Source organism: Ictidomys tridecemlineatus, chromosome 3 (genome assembly GCF_052094955.1).
Source record: "Ictidomys tridecemlineatus isolate mIctTri1 chromosome 3, mIctTri1.hap1, whole genome shotgun sequence".
Classification (NCBI taxonomy): domain Eukaryota; kingdom Metazoa; phylum Chordata; class Mammalia; order Rodentia; family Sciuridae; genus Ictidomys; species Ictidomys tridecemlineatus.
The window spans coordinates 69,365,036-69,371,881 of record NC_135479.1 but is presented as its reverse complement, the minus strand read 5'-3'; the positions used below and the strand labels follow the sequence as shown (position 1 = coordinate 69,371,881).

Sequence of the window (6,846 nt, the reverse complement as noted above, 5' to 3'; positions counted from 1 at the left end):
AGCAAAGAAGTAAGCCTTATGATCTACTCAACTTACTTCATTCAGAGTTCCCAGGCCATCAATTTGGACAATGAACATTGAGGGACCAGGCTGACTCTCAGATTGAGGATCTGAGACTTAGATTGCAGGGGAAGAAAATGACTAGAATTTTTAGCACATAGGTTAAGAAGTGTGAGAACTTATGCATAGAGACATGCTGGAACCATGTTGGGGGTCTCCCTCAATTTTGTATTTGATCAGTAGATATGTATAAATAATTTGGGGAAAAAAATCAGAATGATGAGAGATCACAGTGTCCAGCACTCACACAGGTTTAGTAATTGTACCCTGATTCACCTATTACAGAGGAAAATGTTATGATTTATTGTACCTTAAATAGAGAGAGCAAAATTCTTCCACTCAGGGTAAGAAATAAATCTCATTAATGTTAGCATTACTCCATTCTCTTTGACCTGGATCTGTGTGACAGAATCCCCAGCCACCTTTCTCTAAGAACACTGAAAAGGATAAATACCTTTCTGAGTAATCATTTGCATCCTAGAATAGAGATCTCCACAGCTAATGATGGTGCTCTGTGCTCAGGAAGGACTTGCAGCCAGACTCTACCCCAAAGTGGATGGGGAGCCTGGGCTAAGGCCAGTGAGCAGAACCACCAGGACTGGGCCCTAGGGGGCTCACAGCAAGGATGAGCATTCCCTTGCTGTCTCTTGGGTGCAGACTGGTGATCCTCAGTGTGTGTGTGTGGGGGGGGGGCACAGGTCCTGAGAAGAAATGAAGACCTTAGTGCAGCTGTTGTGGAAGGACAACATCCATCCCAGACCAAGATCTGATCTGGGACACAACTGTCCCTTTCACAGACCAGGTTACCCAGCCTCAGGAGGTATTTCAGCCAACAGCAGCTGTGGTTCATGTCCAGCCTTCCTGACCCTCAGGTAAGCCACAGCCCCACCATGTCACTCCCACACTAACCCTCCAAACATGGATGCTCTCATGGCCCTGCGTGACTGGGAGAATGACTGTCTGGGGATGCTGTCACACAAATCCAGGTGAGCTGGATTTGCTAGAACATGAGCAGGAAATCAGTGACCAGTAATAGCAACAGCACACAAAGGCAGACACACAATATGTTCATGGAGGCCTTCATGGCCACTCCAGGCTCACATGGGGAAACTGAGGCATGGCCTCACATTGTTCTTTGGGTTCCCAAATATTTTTTTTTTCTTAACTTATTCACAAAAAGTTAAGTTTCAGAGTTTATAGGGGCTGTACATGGGCAGAAGTCTGGAAAGCTCTGTACACAGGGTTGAGTGAAAAGGGAGCCTCTAGATGGAAAGGTACTTTTTAGTAAAAATAAAGTAAAAATAAATAAAAATGGGAACTACATCCACTCCACCTTGCTCCCCAAATAAAAATACAGAGAAATAGATAGCTCAGGTCAATGGGGACCCTTGGAATTAAGGGTGTTTTAAGGGTTTCACAGATGGCAGGGCTTACAGGAGCTGTCTCAACACTGGGATGGCCCCTACTTTCGTTGGTAGAACAGCACATAGCCTTCACTGGATGCCACTTGATTTTCACTTAGAGGGGAGACACAAGAGTCATCACACACATGCCAATCAGTCTGGCTTTGGCACAGGGCTGTGTAGTGGCCGGAGTGGACACAGCCTGAGTGGTTGCAAAGGGCATAAAGCTCATAAACAGGGCTCACAGTTTTGTCACTGGTAAAGTCCCCTAGGCTCATTTGCTGCAATGGGAAGTCTACATCTATTGAAATTTTCATGATCATCCCTTGGGAAGTGGAGAATCGGTTCAGATGGAGAATGAGGATTGAGGGGAATCTTTGTATTTTCAACTTTTTGGTACTTTGTGTTTTCTGGCAACATCGGTCACACACTGGGGCATTGTCCAACTCTATCTCTTCTTCCTTGGTAAAAAGGTTGAAACAATCCCACAGAGAGACCTTCTCCCCAGAAAACCCTTCCTTGGGGTTGGGCAGGGACAGATCAAAAAAAAAAAAAAAACAACCTCAAAGGTCATGGAGTGATACCCACAGGCCTGGCACATGCGACAACTTTTCAACTGGCCCACAAACAGGTCCACAATCTTGCTTTATCCTCTCATTCTAGGTAATGCTTCCACATTAGGTTGGCTTGATCATCATCACTTAACTCAGGTTCTTTGAACAGAGTCTCTCCTCTGAGAGGTGAAGAGGGAGCTGTATCATTGCCCAAGATTGGTGGAGCCCGGCAACCTTGTCTGTTAAATTCAAGGTGTAGTCGTTCCATGAGGAGTCTCAGGAACTCATGGGCATCCTGCTGGTTGTTTCCAGAGAAGGAGGGGATGTATTTCTGGAAGACAGCTTGGAATTCAGTAGGATCCACACCTTCACAGGAGTTAGGGTGCCAGAGGGCACCAATCACATCTGCAAAGGATTCAGTAAGTTCTTGGTCCTGGCCCATTTCAGGCACCTCTTGATGGAAGTCTCTTCATAGACAGAAGTCTGGAAGAGGCCGAGTGCTGCTCAAGCACTGTAGCACAGCATTCAAGAACAATGTATTTCCTAGATTTTGGAGGGCAACATGACCAGATCCCAGAAGTAGTGTATGATGAGCAGATGTGGAATGGGCTAAGATGGTCCAGAATGGGATGGGCAGAAACAGAGTTGGAGGTGGTGAGCCAGGCAGGGGAACCCCATGATCTGCCTGAAGGGGATGAGGCCTCAAGGTCTGTCCTGATCCAAGTTCCAGTTGCTTGAGCCATTCACCAGTGGGACCTGGCAGGGGAGGAAAATGTCATAACATAGAGTTTGGCCCAGGGGCTGAGTTCCAGTGCTCCTTGCTGCAGGCCCAGGGTACAAATTGTAGCTTAGATCTCATGTGGGATTTGACATTGACAGGGGTTTTCAGGTCCTGCTCAAGCAGTGCTGAGAATCCAGGGGCATTGTGGAAACCACAGGCTGAACCTGTCCCACCATGAGGTGGTGTGAAGGCCAAACAGGGCCAGGCTCTAGCTCAGGGTCACCTCCCCACTTACTTCACACAAACCCCTGCCAGCCAGACAGCAGCTATGGCCAGAGATGTTGCCCAGATAACTCCTTCTGCAAGGAACACTGCCATCTTTTTTGGTCCAAACCACTTCACTGTCTCTCACCAAATATGTTTTTCTTACTTTCTATGGTACCTACATGTCCAGATCCAAAATGAGACACATGGTTTAACCACAGGTTTTTTCTTCCCAGGCTTATAATTTTATAAAACTAATCAAGAGGCTGCATCTGAAGTGGAGCTGGTCACTGATACCACTCCCCACCCTCCTGGGCAGGCTGGCTAACCAACTCTGGAGGAAGGTGGCTACAAAGGCCCTGCAGCTTGAGTTCCACACATTGGGACTAAGTGGCTGATGGCCACACTCATGGCTCTTTCTGCTGGTGCTCTTGCTCCTGTTCCTCCCCTGAACCCGTGTCAGTAGTCCTTGGCCTACAGAACCAGGAACTGCAGACCTGGGGCTTGGATCCCTTCCTCCTGGCTCATGCAGTGGCCATATCTGACTGCAGTGCCCCAGTTCCTGTACTGGGGTTCTCCTGCCACAAATCTAGGGGCAGACATGTCCCCTATTTTACATTTAAGAAACACGACTGAGGTTCAGTGATTTACCCAATGTCCAAACCCCAAGTCCAGGATCCATATGGTACCTAATAAAGCAACAGAGCCTGGGTATTTTCCAGATATGGGAGAGGGAAAGACTGGACTTACCTTGCCAGCCTAGCTTGAGGCTATATTCAACATAGGGTGGTGGGATCTTACTATATCTTACAAGACTTTGTGTGATGGAAGGGCTTCATGTAAGCAGCTATGAGAGCCCAAATGAGTGCTCTTTGGGTTCCTGGGATTATGGACATTACGGGAATTCCCACCTGTTCTCTGCATGGCCTGCAATATGAAGGGATCTGTGCTCCTGGGCAGGTAGTCATCTTCAGATGCAGCATGATTCAGATGGCCCACATCCAGTCCTGCTGGCTGAAGAGAAGACAGTGAAGTAACAGCCTTTACTGACCAGAAGAAAGAAGGAGGAGGATAAAATCTGTATTCAAGTCAAGATAGCCACCACTGGGTTGGCCATACTGTGTTGTGGAGCATGTGGAGACCAGGCAGGAAGACAGGTGGGAATGGGAATAGGGGAATTGTCTAAGTCTCTTTCAGCTTTCCTGGATCCAGAATTTGGGGGTAAGTCTCCTGTAAAATGCTCCTAGTGGCTGGGTCCACCCAGCCCTGAGGCCTACTGTGCAGGGACAGCTCTGGCTGCAGACTGCATGGGCTATATGTACCTCCAGCCTCACCACGCCCTGCCAGCCTCCCAGAGCTGATCAGGGGAATTATCATGTGGGCAGTCCTGTCCCTGAAAGGTGAACTTGGGGCCATGGTGCATGCCCAGAAGCTTTCAGCACAGGTCACAAGCTGCAGTGGAGGTGAACAGCTCAGCTGCCTTCTCAGCCCTGGCCATACAAACAGGCTTTTCACAGTACTCAGTGCACCAATCTGTTTGTTGTCACCTTGGTACACATCTGAGCCTTCCACCTGACTCATCTTCTGCTGCACCATTCCTATTCTAGTTGAGACTCTGTGAATGAAGCTGTTTCAGGGGGTAGCACCACACAGGCTTTCCTGCTCTGACCACCAGATGAGTCAAGGTGCCAGTGCCTCAGTCCTTCCAGACTAGGGAATGTGCACTGACCAGGGCCCTGACCTGAGGTATGAGCCCAGACAGGATCCTTTGAGGGAGCTCCCACCAGTGGGGATGTACTGACAGCTCTTAGGGTGTGGACTTACACCTGTCCAAACGCCTGCAGAGACATTCAAAACCTACTTACCTGGTGAATGCTAGCTCCAAGGCTCCTGGACTCAGCAGAGGGTCTTGGTCTCTCCATGCCCCGTAGGAAGTGCTTGCAGGCCTCAGGGAAGGTATCTGTGACAGAGGAAATCAGACCAACATGGCCCCAGCTGATTCTGCATAGACATTCCCCATGCCCTTCAGTAACTCTGGGTCTTACTAGTCCTCCAGAGTTCACAGGCCCTGATCCTCCAGCACATGATTCACCTCTGACACATCCTGCCGCAGCACTGAGAGTTTGGAAGTCCCTCCTAAATACAGGGATTGCCCCAGTTGAAATCTACAGAGACCTCTTGATTTCTGCCTTCTCTCATTCACTTCCCCTTTTATTGTACAATCCTGCTTAACCAGCTTGACCAGCACAGTGGGCAACATCAGTTTGAGGCCTGTGCAGCCCCCACAAGCCATACTGAAAACATGGGCACAGGTTTATATATGTGTGTTTTATCTTCCCTGCTGGAGGTGAATTCTGGGGAGGGGAGGAGCGGGGCAGGAGCTTGTTTTCAAAAACCTCTGCCTTAGTTCCAGGCCAGGGGCATGAGCACAGAGCTCCAAACCAGATGAGTCATCTCTGCCTCTGAGGATGCTGAATATGTGTCCTATTCTCAGGCCTCATATGAAGGGGAGATGAAGCTCTGTCCTGCCCAACTCTCCTAAGCTGCAGGTTGGAAGAAAGAAGCCTGTGCAGGTTCGCAGGTTCTCAGGTGGAGTGCCAATGAGAGGACCCAATACTGTTCCTGCATCAAGAAGATGAGGAACACACAGACCTGGAATGCACACAGGGAAAACCAGTGGCAGTGGAAGGAAGGGCCTCAAAGAGAAATTAGACTTAACCATAGAGAGGTAAGTGTCTCAGAAATTACCCTTAATTTCTCATGTTATTGTATGAGTACTTCTAGTTTGGCTGCAATCTGTGCTGAGGTAGATTTCCTTTTAAGTCTTTGGTTTGATTTATAAGTGAATGAAATGCTATGATTTGAGCAACAATGAAGCCTGTGACACACTGCACTGTGGGTAACCAGGAGGGCTTGTTTCCTTCAGTGTGCAGGAACTTCTCCTAGAAAGAGCTGGGGTGGCATGGAAGGCCTGCTTCCCAAATGTCAGTGACCACAGGTGGATTAAAGTCTGCCTGGGGCCTGGGTGCTGAAGGCCAGCAAACTGTGAGTACCCTGTCCTTCCTCCCACTCCCCTGACCTAGCTGGGGTTGACACTGACCTTGTGGAAGGAAGCTGCTGTCCACTGCAGGGAAGTCTCTGTGTCTGGGTATGGTGGCAGCAAAACACAATGATCTATCCTTCTACCTGACCACAGGGTCCTGCGAAGGACAGCTCTGCTGAGGTGTTTCTACCTGGCTTGTGTTGTGGGATTGGCATGGGGTAGCCATGACATTATTGCCTGGAGCAGCTTCTGCCATGGTGCTGTGGCGTCTATCCATCATGAATTTCTTAAGGATCTGGAAGGCTGAGAGTGGTGTGATTCTGAGTGCTGTGCAACAGGATGAATCCTCCCTGTGTCTCTCAGGACATGTGAGAATGCCTGTGGTGTGGCTGTTGGGGGTCAGATGCTGGGAGAAACTGCCACTGAGACCTCTGAAGTCCAGGCTATGCCTCTGAGGCTTAGACTGAATACAGAGGTCTTGGACATTAGCACAGATCCAGCTAACACAGTGTCCACTGACCTGGGAAAGCTTCTGGCTGGCCATGTCACTCCTCATTTGGAATGAAGTCCTTGCGTTTTGAGAGAAGCTGTCATTCCTGAAAGAGGAAGAAAGGAAGGTCAAAACTGACTCCAGAAAGGAATCAGGGGTTGTCAAAGCCCCATGCACCCCATTGGACTGGAGGAAGCTGGCTGAGGCCTGGCAGCTCTGAAGTCTACCTGAGACATGTATTGCTCATTTGTGACTTTCTCTCAACCTAGGATACAACTGCAAACCCATGATTCAAAACGTGTTTCTCCTGA

General features: G+C 48.9%; 1 pseudogene; it reads right to left on the bottom strand.

Annotated features, from left to right (window-relative positions):
- Window positions 1–1,491: 1,491 nt before the first annotated feature.
- LOC144375830 (ubiquitin carboxyl-terminal hydrolase 21 pseudogene) lies at window positions 1,492–2,941 on the bottom strand (annotated as a pseudogene).
- Window positions 2,942–6,846: the final 3,905 nt, after the last annotated feature.